The sequence below is a fragment of the Hyperolius riggenbachi genome, chromosome 11 (genome assembly GCF_040937935.1).
Source record: "Hyperolius riggenbachi isolate aHypRig1 chromosome 11, aHypRig1.pri, whole genome shotgun sequence".
In the NCBI taxonomy this organism is placed as follows: domain Eukaryota; kingdom Metazoa; phylum Chordata; class Amphibia; order Anura; family Hyperoliidae; genus Hyperolius; species Hyperolius riggenbachi.
Genome location: NC_090656.1, coordinates 142,677,070 through 142,687,658, shown reverse-complemented (window position 1 = coordinate 142,687,658; position 10,589 = coordinate 142,677,070). Strand labels below are relative to the sequence as shown.

The 10,589-nt window shown below is 43.8% G+C and overlaps 1 long non-coding RNA gene across 1 annotated transcript in view; it reads left to right on the top strand.

The window, feature by feature from the left end:
- The first annotated feature begins 949 nt into the window (after nt 1–949).
- The window catches only part of LOC137538490 (uncharacterized), a 62,449-nt gene continuing 52,809 nt past the window's right edge, over nt 950–10,589 (top strand). Inside the window, exon 1 of the long non-coding RNA XR_011024808.1 lies at nt 950–1,157. This is a non-coding gene — a long non-coding RNA (uncharacterized lncRNA). The remainder of the gene's footprint in view (nt 1,158–10,589) is intronic.

Here is a 10,589-nt window from a genome sequence, read left to right as displayed (position 1 = left end):
CCCTGTAAAAAGGGATTTTCGTTTCGTTTCTTTGCAGCCTTCGATCATTGGAAAAACGAAACCATCAGAATCGAAAAAAAAACCGAAACCGTGGGTGGTGATATTAACCGTATGACCGATTATTTCGGGATCGAAAAGGACAAAAGGCACAATCGAAACGAAGGTTTAAACGAAGGCAAAAACGAACCGTGTATTCCCAGCATTAGACCTCTGTGTAGAAGATCAGTGCCTCCCTTGTACTTTCCAGACCCCCTGTTATCTTAATCCTCTTATCATTATATGGCCCGACCCAGCCCAGGGTCGCCTTATCTCTGTGTACTATAATTGCCGCTTTAAAATCCCTCTGCCTGCTCAGTTCAAATAGACGTGGCTGCATAGGATAACAGCCCTGCCAGAAGCTCATCGTCACTCCGTACACTGAGTCATAAGTCATGTGAGCGTCACCACATGACCTCCCACATGACTGACTTCACTGCAAGCCAGCCGTGCCCCCTCAGCATAGAACAGAAGCGCTGAGAGAGGAAGAAGGTAACAGTAACAGCATTAACAGTAATAGTAACAGCATTTGTTTACAGGAGATTTGCAGTGTAAGTAATTGAATTCAAAATCATTTATAACTGATGGGGGACACTTTTATTATCATGTAAAATAGCGTGGCAACATTTATTTTTTTTTACATTGTTTTTTTTTTTTCATAAAAAAATGTTGCCACGCTATTTTACATGATAATAAAAGTGTCCCCCATCAGTTATAAATGATTTTGAATTCAATTACTTACACTGCAAATCTCCTGTAAACAAATGCTGTTACTAGGTTACCTTCTTCCTCTCTCAGCGCTTCTGTTCTATGCTGAGGGGGCACGGCTGGCTTGCAGTGAAGTCAGTCATGTGGGAGGTCATGTGGTGACGCCCACATGACTTATGACTCAGTGTACGGAGTGACGATGAGCTGCTGGCAGGGCTGTTATCCTACGCAGCCACGTCTATTTGAACTGAGCAGGCAGAGGGATTTTAAAGCGGCGATTATAGTACACAGAGATAAGGCGACCCTGGGCTGGGTCGGGGCCATATAATGATAAGAGGATTAAGATAACAGGGGGTCTGGAAAGTACAAGGGAGGCACTGATCGTCTACACAGAGGTCTAACAGTGCACTAAGGTAATTCACTTTTTTTTTCCATTTCAGCTCGTAAGTCCTTTAAAGCATTTGGTTGCGCAGGCGCAGAATACTCTTGACTATGGGAGCACGATTGAGGAGACTCTGGGGCAACGCATGCGCAATAGTCCCGACTGAGCTGAGTTGTGGATTTTACTAGGGCTGACAGCGGCAGAACGGAATGGACCAGATGGACACTGAGGAGTTGATGGACCACAGGGACTGGAATAAGCCCCAGGTAAGTATAACTCCTCTTCTCCCCCTGATGACAGGCTGTGGAATTAAGGACCACTAGACACCAGGGAACTGTATAGGGGAAAGAGGGGACAACTAGACACCAGGGAACTGTATAGAGGCAGAAGGACCACTAGATTATAGGGAACTGTATAGGGGAGGGTGCACAAGATGCCAGGAAACTTTTATAGGGCAAGGAGGAGGTCCACTAGACACTAGGAAACTGTATAGGAAAGGAAGATCCACTAGACTTTAGGGAACTGTATGGGGAAGTTGGGCCACTAGAATTCAGGGAACTGCATAAGGGAGGGTGGACCCCTAGACTCCAGGGAATTGTATAAGGGAGATAAGGGTCCACTTGATGCCAGGGAAATGAATATTGGAGGGAGGAGGTCCACTAGACTCTTCAGGATTGCTGCATTTCTTACTACTTGGAGACACTTGACATTATATTGCTCACAATCAAATGATTACCACCATATCTTGCCTAGTGTGCTATATTTGTATGATGCATTTATATCTTTTGCAGCACTTTACAGAGTACAAAGTCATGTCACTGACTGTCCTCATAGGAACTCACTCTAATCTTACCATAGTCATAGTCTAATGTCCTACCATATTATTATAATATATTTATATAGCACTGACATCTTCTGCAGCACTGTACAGAGTGCACAGTCATGTCACTGACTGTCCTCAGAGGAGCTCACAATCTAATTCTAGCATAGTCATAGTGTAATGTCCTACCATATTATTATAATGTATTTATATAGCACATACATCTCCTGCAGCCCATTACAGAGTACATAGTCATGTCACTAACTGTCCTCAGAGGAGCTCACAATCTAATCCTACCATAGTCCTAGTCTAATGTCCTACCATATTATTATTATGTATTTATATAGCACTGACATCTTCTGCAGCACTTTACAGAGCACATAGTCATGTCACTGGCTGTCCTCAGAGGAGCTCACAATCTAATCCTACCATAGTCCTAGTCTAATGTCCTACCATATTATTATTATTATGTATTTATATAGCACTGACATCTTCTGCAGCACTTTACAGAGCACATAGTCATGTCACTGGCTGTCCTCAGAGGAGCTTACAATCTAATTCTACCATAGTCATAGTCTAATGTCCTACCATATTATTATGTATTTATACAGCACTGATATCTCCTGCAGCACATTACAGAGTACATAGTCATGTCACTGTCCTCAGAGGAGCTCACACTCTAATCCTACCATAGTCATAGTCTAATGTCCTACCATATTATTATTATGCATTTATATAGCACTCAAATCTTCTGCAGCACTTTACAGAGTACATAGTCATGTCACTGACTGTCCTCAGAGGAGCTCACAATGTAATCAATTTAATATGTATGGTAACTAGGACATTACTTTATATTACTTTATATAAATACTATGCAAAGATTTGCTGGGCAGCGGTGTCTCAATTACAATGCTGCTATGTACATTTGGCCCTGTCGATGATACCTCACGGCCACGCCCACCTTCTGGTACATGGTCACACCCCTTTTTCAACGCGATCATGGGATGTGTGGGCCCCAGGTTGAAATTTCTCTGGTGGGCCCCCAGGGTCCCAGTCCGACCCTGGTTAGGGGAGTTAAAATGTCTTGGTTTCATATACTCCATCTTTGCTGCCGAGATGGCTCCTTTCATAAATGCCATCTCAATTATTTCGTCTCTTTTCTGTATTATGTCTGGGAAGGGATCCCTTCTCAATTTCTCATAGGCGTCTTCATATCTCAACTGTCTGTTCATTTCCCAAAAGCAGACCCCCCTGTCCCATAGAACGACATTTCCACCCTTATCACTACCGCTTATAATTACATTCTCAGCTTCTCTCAGCTCCAGAACCTCCTGTCTCTCTTGGGGGATAAGTTATCAAACCCTGGTCCCCATCGTATATTCTCTAGGTCCCTACTGACCAAGTCAGAAAAGACCTGTATATTTTTATCCATAGAGAGAGGAGGCATGTACCTGGAAAACCGCCTGAGATCAGAGTGGACAGCACTAGTTTCCATGTCGCCCCGGGGGACAGAGGGACCCCCCTAATTCAACAGACTCTCTAGCTTTCTCAAGGCTTTTCTTTCTTCCAGGGACCTAATCCCATACTCATCCTCCGAATTCCCATCTGGTGACCTGGGAGACAGTTTCTGTTTGTCTGATTACATCTTTTTAAGCAAAACTTTCCGTAGAAAAAAATGTACATCTTTATATGTGTCAAAGGGGTCTCCTCCACACACTGGGGAAAAACATAACCCCTCATTCAATACAGACACATGGTGTTCATTCAAAACAAAATCCGACAGATTAAAAATATTATTTCTGTCTCCCAAGTCCTCATCTACAGGTTCCCTCTCTATTCTCTGTTCGCCTTTCCTTTCCAATGAGGCTGTACCCTTTTCTTCAAGGTGGATTGGGTCCCCCTCCCCTGTGCCCGCCTGTCCTTCGTCTGGTACTTGGGCCTTTTAATCACTTGTGTCCTGCCACTTCTTCTGTGTTCTACGACGGCCTCTTCTTCTACGTCTTCTTCCTCTTCTGTATCCCCGCCATCCTCTAAAAAAGAGACAGGCCTTACAGAGGAGGAAGGAGACCCAAACGAGTCACCCTCATCGTCAGTATTTCTACCCTTCCGCCCTCTAGACCTGGAACTTGCCCAGCCCTGGAGGCAATTGTAATATTGTCCATAATTCCATTCCTTCACATCAATTTGGAATTTATTTTGTTTTACCATCTTTATCTTTTTTGTGTGTTATTTCTACTTCCCGTTTGACCATTTCATTCAGTCTAGGGAACTCACTGTTAGATATGTACCCTTCTAACCTGGCTATACATTAATCTCTGTCATTAGTTCTTCTAACTGTATGGTTTCTTCTTCTATAGTCCTATGCATAACATTCAAATTATAAGCAATTGCTGCAGTTTTCCACTTTGGAATAAATGTTGGGTTTCTCAGATGTTCTGCTGGGACAAATCTGTTTCTCATTCCCCAAGGTACTATTCATTTGTCCACATATGATTGCATCGTGGAAATACTCCACTTCCGTCTTAAATGTCTAAGAGTTAACTTTTTATGATTTCTAAACATTTTTTTCAAATCATTCAAATTTTCTTGATTTTCAATACTTGTCTCTTTAAATGCTGCTGATATATCAGTATCAATCTTGGAACCCAACACATAGGCCATAATGCTGTCTAAAATGAAGGAAGACAATAGGTCTTTAAAAATCACCTTTTGAGGGTGATTAAAAGTGAGAGGAATGTAGGCAGCAGCTGCAGAAGGATTATGGGCAATCTCAACATCAGTAGAAAAGAATGGTGAGTCCAGCTGCATGTTCTGGCTGTGAAACAGAGGAGCCTGCTGCAGGTTGGAGGCAGCACATTAAGATTCAACAAAATATTTAAATTGGATGAAAATCTATTAAAAACTAAGTCCTTCTCAATCCCTGTTCAATCTCTTTATTAATTAGCCATTTGACTTGCATTTTATTGGATTAGCCATTTGACTTGCATAACTCCTACTTAATAAAGAGTTGATCTGTGGAATAAGTGACTAACAGGGCATCAAGAAAACACTCCACTCTGCTCCAATAGCATTCTCTACTTTTGAACTGATGAACGCCCTTGGGCTGGTTGCTACTTTTAATTTACTTTTATTAATACTGTATAGCAAACAATCATAGTCTTCAGATCACAAAGAGGATTTCCAGGAATGGAAATCCTGTATGAAAGTAGTGATTATTTTTGCTAATAAGCACTTTTATAAATCTGGTGATCAGAAAAATGCCAGAAAAGTGCTAATATTTCTACAGAAATAACTATTTTGGTGATCTGGATCCTAAAGAGGCTTCCCTCATTGTCCTCTGCAGACCCCTTCCACCGCTAGGACCCCTGAAGTGTGGCCTCTGTGTGCTTGTGCACTATTACCAACCCGATCGGGTCTGTGCTACTGCACAGGCAAGACGCAATTAACATCCGTCTGGCGTACATCATGGAACACCTTGACAGATTGGATTTCAGTTCTGTCTTCAATACCATCTGCCTGCTCATCCTGCAGGACAACCTTGCTCAACTCGGGCTTGACCTCACTCTCTGCGCATGGATTATTATTTAGTATTTATATAGCGCCGACATCTTACACAGATTGTACAGATTGTACAGATTATATATTGTCTTGTCACTAAATGTCCCTCAGGCAGCCCACAAGCTAATCCCTACCATAGTCATATGTCTATGTATGTATGTATGTATTGTAGTCTAGGGCCAATTTTAGGGGGAAGCCAATTAACTTAACTGTATGTTTTTGGGATGTGGGAGGAAACTGGTGTGCCCGGAGGAAACCCACACAGACACGGGGAGAACATACAAACTCCTTGCAGATGTTGACTTGGCTGGGAAGCGAACCAGGGACCCAGCGCTGCAAGGCGAAAGTGCTAACCACTAAGCCACCATGCTTAGTGGTTAGCACTTCCTCACTAGAAGGATGCAACTAGTCAAGCTTGGCAATTGCTCCTCCCAGCCTATAATGTATCCATTATTTCCTACAGCAAATGTTCAATTTGCATTGTGCCTGTATTCATAAGCTAAGATTTATAAGACATATGCATTTGTTCTGTTTTTTTATGATTATTCACAGTTAAACAAGTTTAACATTGAAAAGTTATGTAATGCAACTGCTAATAGCATATTGTATTGTACTTAAATGTTATAATGAGCCTTTCATGACAATTTGTATAACAAAATATACCGGAACAGAAAATAAATGTATCATTTTTAAATTAGCTGTACACATTTGTAATTGTCCTTAGAACTGAAGATTATTTTTCAGTTTTGATGTGGTTTTCATTAGTTTTAAAAAAAATTGTTCACTTAGGGTTTGCAATGTATAGTCCTGTAAAGGGACTATGTTGTATCGAAATGCTATATTATTTAGCAGTTTGAGTGTTGTGTTTTGGGTGAGCGGCACCACATCCTTGAGTGTTGTCAACTATATGACTCAAGTGCCTATTTATTCTATATATAGCTGCAATTCACTTTTGATTAGCTAGGGCTGCTTCACACTGCAAGAGCATTTTCTAAGCACTTGCGATTTTAAAAGCAAGAGTTTTCCAAACCATAAGCGCTTAGAAAAAGCCCTTGTAGCGTGAACCAGCCTTAGCTAATCAAAAGTAAATTGCAGCTATATATAGAATAAGTAGGCACTTGAGTCAGATAGATGACTACACTCAAGGTTATGGTGCAGTTACCAAAAACACAAAATTGACTCCAGGAAAAAAGGCAAACAAAGGAACTTACTGGCGCCTACAAATTTTATTTTTCTCCATTTTATTATGCACACCAAATTTTACATGAGTATTTATTCATTTGAATAGACCTCTGGGTGATGACATTTGAGATTTTATCTACAAAAACATTGCAGTTAAAAATACACAAAACTAAATGACATATCTAAGGTTGAAAATATGGCACAGAAAAAATGTACACCCTTAATTCCCACACCCTATTCCGCAGTTCTGACAATAGCTAAAATAAAACAAAGTACCCATAAAGCAGAACTAAACCTTTGTTAAAGACAATGTAACCCCACTGCTAAAAAAAGAACCCAGATATTTACTGAAGGAGCGGGAAGGCTCTAGGTCAGGCTTTCTCAACCAGGGTTCCCTGAAACCCCAGGGTTCCTCGAGTACTCATCGTGGGGGAAGTATAATAAAGCACACTATAATAGAAGGTACTGTAACAAGAAGCACTAAATTGGGGGGTCAGGAGACAGTATAATGAGTGGCAGTGTAATAGGGGGTAGTGAAATAAACAGCCACACAGATTTTTAAGACCATGCCTCCTGCAAAACAAATGCAGGGGTTCCTCGAGATCAAAAAATTGTTTGCAGGGGTTCCTTGAGATCAAAACGTTATTTTCAGGGTTCCTCCAGAGTAGAAAGGTTGAGAAAGGCTGCTCTAGGTCCTAATGAGCCTTCTTTCTTCTCTCCCGGTGCCAGCGGTGCTGCGCTGTCCCCGGGAGCAGTATTTGACTAAATTGGTCAAATACTGCTCCTTCTGCCAGCAAAGGGGACTTCGGAAAGTCTTCGGGAGCCCATGTACTCCTGAAGACGGGCCGCTCCACACTGCGCACGCGCGAGCGCCCTTTATCACGTCATTGCGTATACGCAGTATGGAGCCGCCTGTCTTCGGGAGGACTCGGCTCTCGAAGTTCCCTGCGGCGGGGGCTTTGAACGGGGGAACCTGCACCGAGAGCACCGGCAGAGGAGAGGGAAGGCTCATTAAGACCTAGAGCCCTCCCTCTCCTTAGGTGAGTATCTGGTTTCTTTTTTTTTTTAGCAGCGGGGTTACATTGGTTTTAAACAATAAATTATTGAAAAATTGCGGCATTTTATACATAAAACTTACCTTTCCATCTCAGTTTCAACTAGAGATGGTCCGAACCTCCGATTTTCGGTTCGCGAACCGCGAACTTCCGCAAAAGTTAGGTTTGTGCAAACTTTCGCGAACCGCAATAGACTTCAATTGGGAGGTGAATTTTGAAAACTAGTAACACTTATGCTGGCCACAAAAGTGATGGAAAAGATGTTTCAAGGGGTCTAACACCTGGAGGGGGGCATGGATGAGTGGGATAGATGCCAAAAGTCCCGGGTAAAAATCTGCATTTGACGCAAAGCAGCGTTTTAAGGGCAGAAATCACATTGCATGCTAAATTGCAGGCCTAAAGTGCTTTAAAACATCTTGCATGTGTATACATCAATCAGGGAGTGTAATTAGAGTACTGCTTCACACTGACACACCAAACTCACTGTGTAACGCACCACAAACAGCTGTTTGTGTTGTGACGGCTGTGCTGGACTGGTACGCACCATGGCGAGATTGCTCTTCCTCGGTGATATCAGGTAATGTCTGACTGCCTTATCAACTTTCGATGGTTCTTTCTCTACTGTTGTTAAAGCTTACATCTATTTTTTTTTAATTACCGTTTCTGCTGGCTGTTCAGTACCTGTAACGAGAATCTGTTATGGAGGGCAAGTCTGCCATTGTGAGTGACCACAGGGATAATGGCCGGGGAATCAGGGTTCGATTCCGGTCCGGAGTGGGAGCCTGAGAACTGTCTACCACCACCACACATCCAAGTAAGGACCCATTTGCTGTATAAGTATTGTACCTGCCCTGACCGTGCTTTGCAGACCAGGCATCTGTGGTCAGATGGACCCTTGACCCACCGCTGTGTGCCAGAGATGACACCACTTGCCTTTAACGAGAATCTGTTATGGAGGGCAAGTCTGCCATTCATTCACATGTGTGAAACTTTCGATGGTACTTTCTCAGTAGCATGGTGACCGCGGGTAATGGCCAGGGAATTCTGGTTTGATTCCGGTCCGGAGTGGGAACCTAAGAAACGGCTACCACCACCACCACACATCCAAGAAAGGCAACAGGCACGCTGTGGGCAAAGGAGCACGAACGGCTACCACCACACATCCAAGGAAGGCAGCAGGCATGGCATGCACATCCCGAGGCAGTGACCAAAAATAACAATACGGGAGGACTTTCGAGGCCCTGCTGTATATGAGATGAATCAACTTTAAATCCTTTAACGAAAATCTGTTATGGAGGGCAAGTCTGCCATCCATTCAAGTGAAAGGTATGTACTGACTGGCAGGTATAATACAATGTGCAGTCAAAGATGCAGTGAAAGGTATGCAGTGACTGCAAGCAGCTGTTTGTGTAGTGACGGCCATTCTGGACTGGTGCGCACCATGACGAGAACGCAGGTGATGGCGGCTTTCCAGCCCATATGGTCGCCGGGCTGAGGTAGCTGAATGACAGAACAGTGACTGTCCAGCTGATCAAATTTGGTCTGTCCACAATGAAGCAACGACCTTATTATCTTTGGTGTGCCACCCCCCTGAGACATTCATATAGCCGTCGGTCATTGTTTCATTGTGATACGCAAGCCCCTTCACCGTGGCAAGGTAATGATCATGAAGGGAAATTGGCACATGTACATGCCTTTTGTTTTGTTGTTGCAGCTGCAGTTCAGCCAGAAAAATTAGGCTGGCATGTAAACGCACCAGAAAAATTATTATAGCGGCGGCTGCTAGCAGCGGCCTTAAAAATTCAGGAATCCGCCTGGACCCTGATGGTGGTGGTGGAGAAGGCAGTCAAGCGGCCTGCGGGCAGAGGTGCTGTGTGGGGACCGATTTAGTGTTGGGGCAGGCAGTCACACGGCGTGCAGGCAGAGATGCTGTGTGTGGGGACTAACTTAGTCTTTGGGCGGGCAGTAGCCCTCCGGGATCCATGCCTCATTCATTTTGATAAAGGTGAGGTACTGAACACTTTTGTGACTAAGGTGACTTCTCTTCTCAGCGACAATGCCTCCAGTTGCGCTGAAGGTCCTTTCTGACAGGACGCTTCAGGCAGGGCAAGACAGAAGTTGGATGGCAAATTGTGACAGCTCTGGCCACAGGTCAAGCCTGCGAACCCAGTAGTCCAAGGGTTCATCGCTGCTCCCAGTGTCTACATCCACTCTTAAGGCCAGGTAGTCGACTACCTGCCGGTCCAAACGTTGGTGGAGGGTGGATCCGGAAGGGCTAAGGCGAGGCATTTGACTAAAGAATGTCCGCATCTCCAACATCACCATGAGATCGCTGGAGCGTCCTGTCCTTGCCTGCGTGGACATGGGAGAAGGATTACTGGCAGTGGTACCTTTATTGCGTTATGCGGTGACATCACCCTTAAACGCATTGTAAATCCACCAGATACTCTTGTTATACACAAGCCTGACACAACAGTACCTCCAAAGGATGGCAATCCCTCCCCCACCAGGGTGCCAACCGATGATTCAACAGATATCGACCTTAGGCTATCTCAAATCAGCACATACACCTCAGGCCCTAGTTCACCAGCCACATCAGATTCATCCACATCAGCTCCCCTCTCCCCCCCCCCCCCCTGGAGCTCCAACACAAACTAAAGTCTGCAAATTTTTCATACCTAAAAATTCCCAACACACCCACAACACAGAAAGACAAAACCAATCATTGTCACCTTCTTTTTTAGAATTACCAGCCTCGCTGTCACAGAACGTCCTTTGCACACAACTTCCCAGCCCCACCTCATCCCAGTCCATTCTGAAACCAACAAACAAAATGAAACGTCCATTA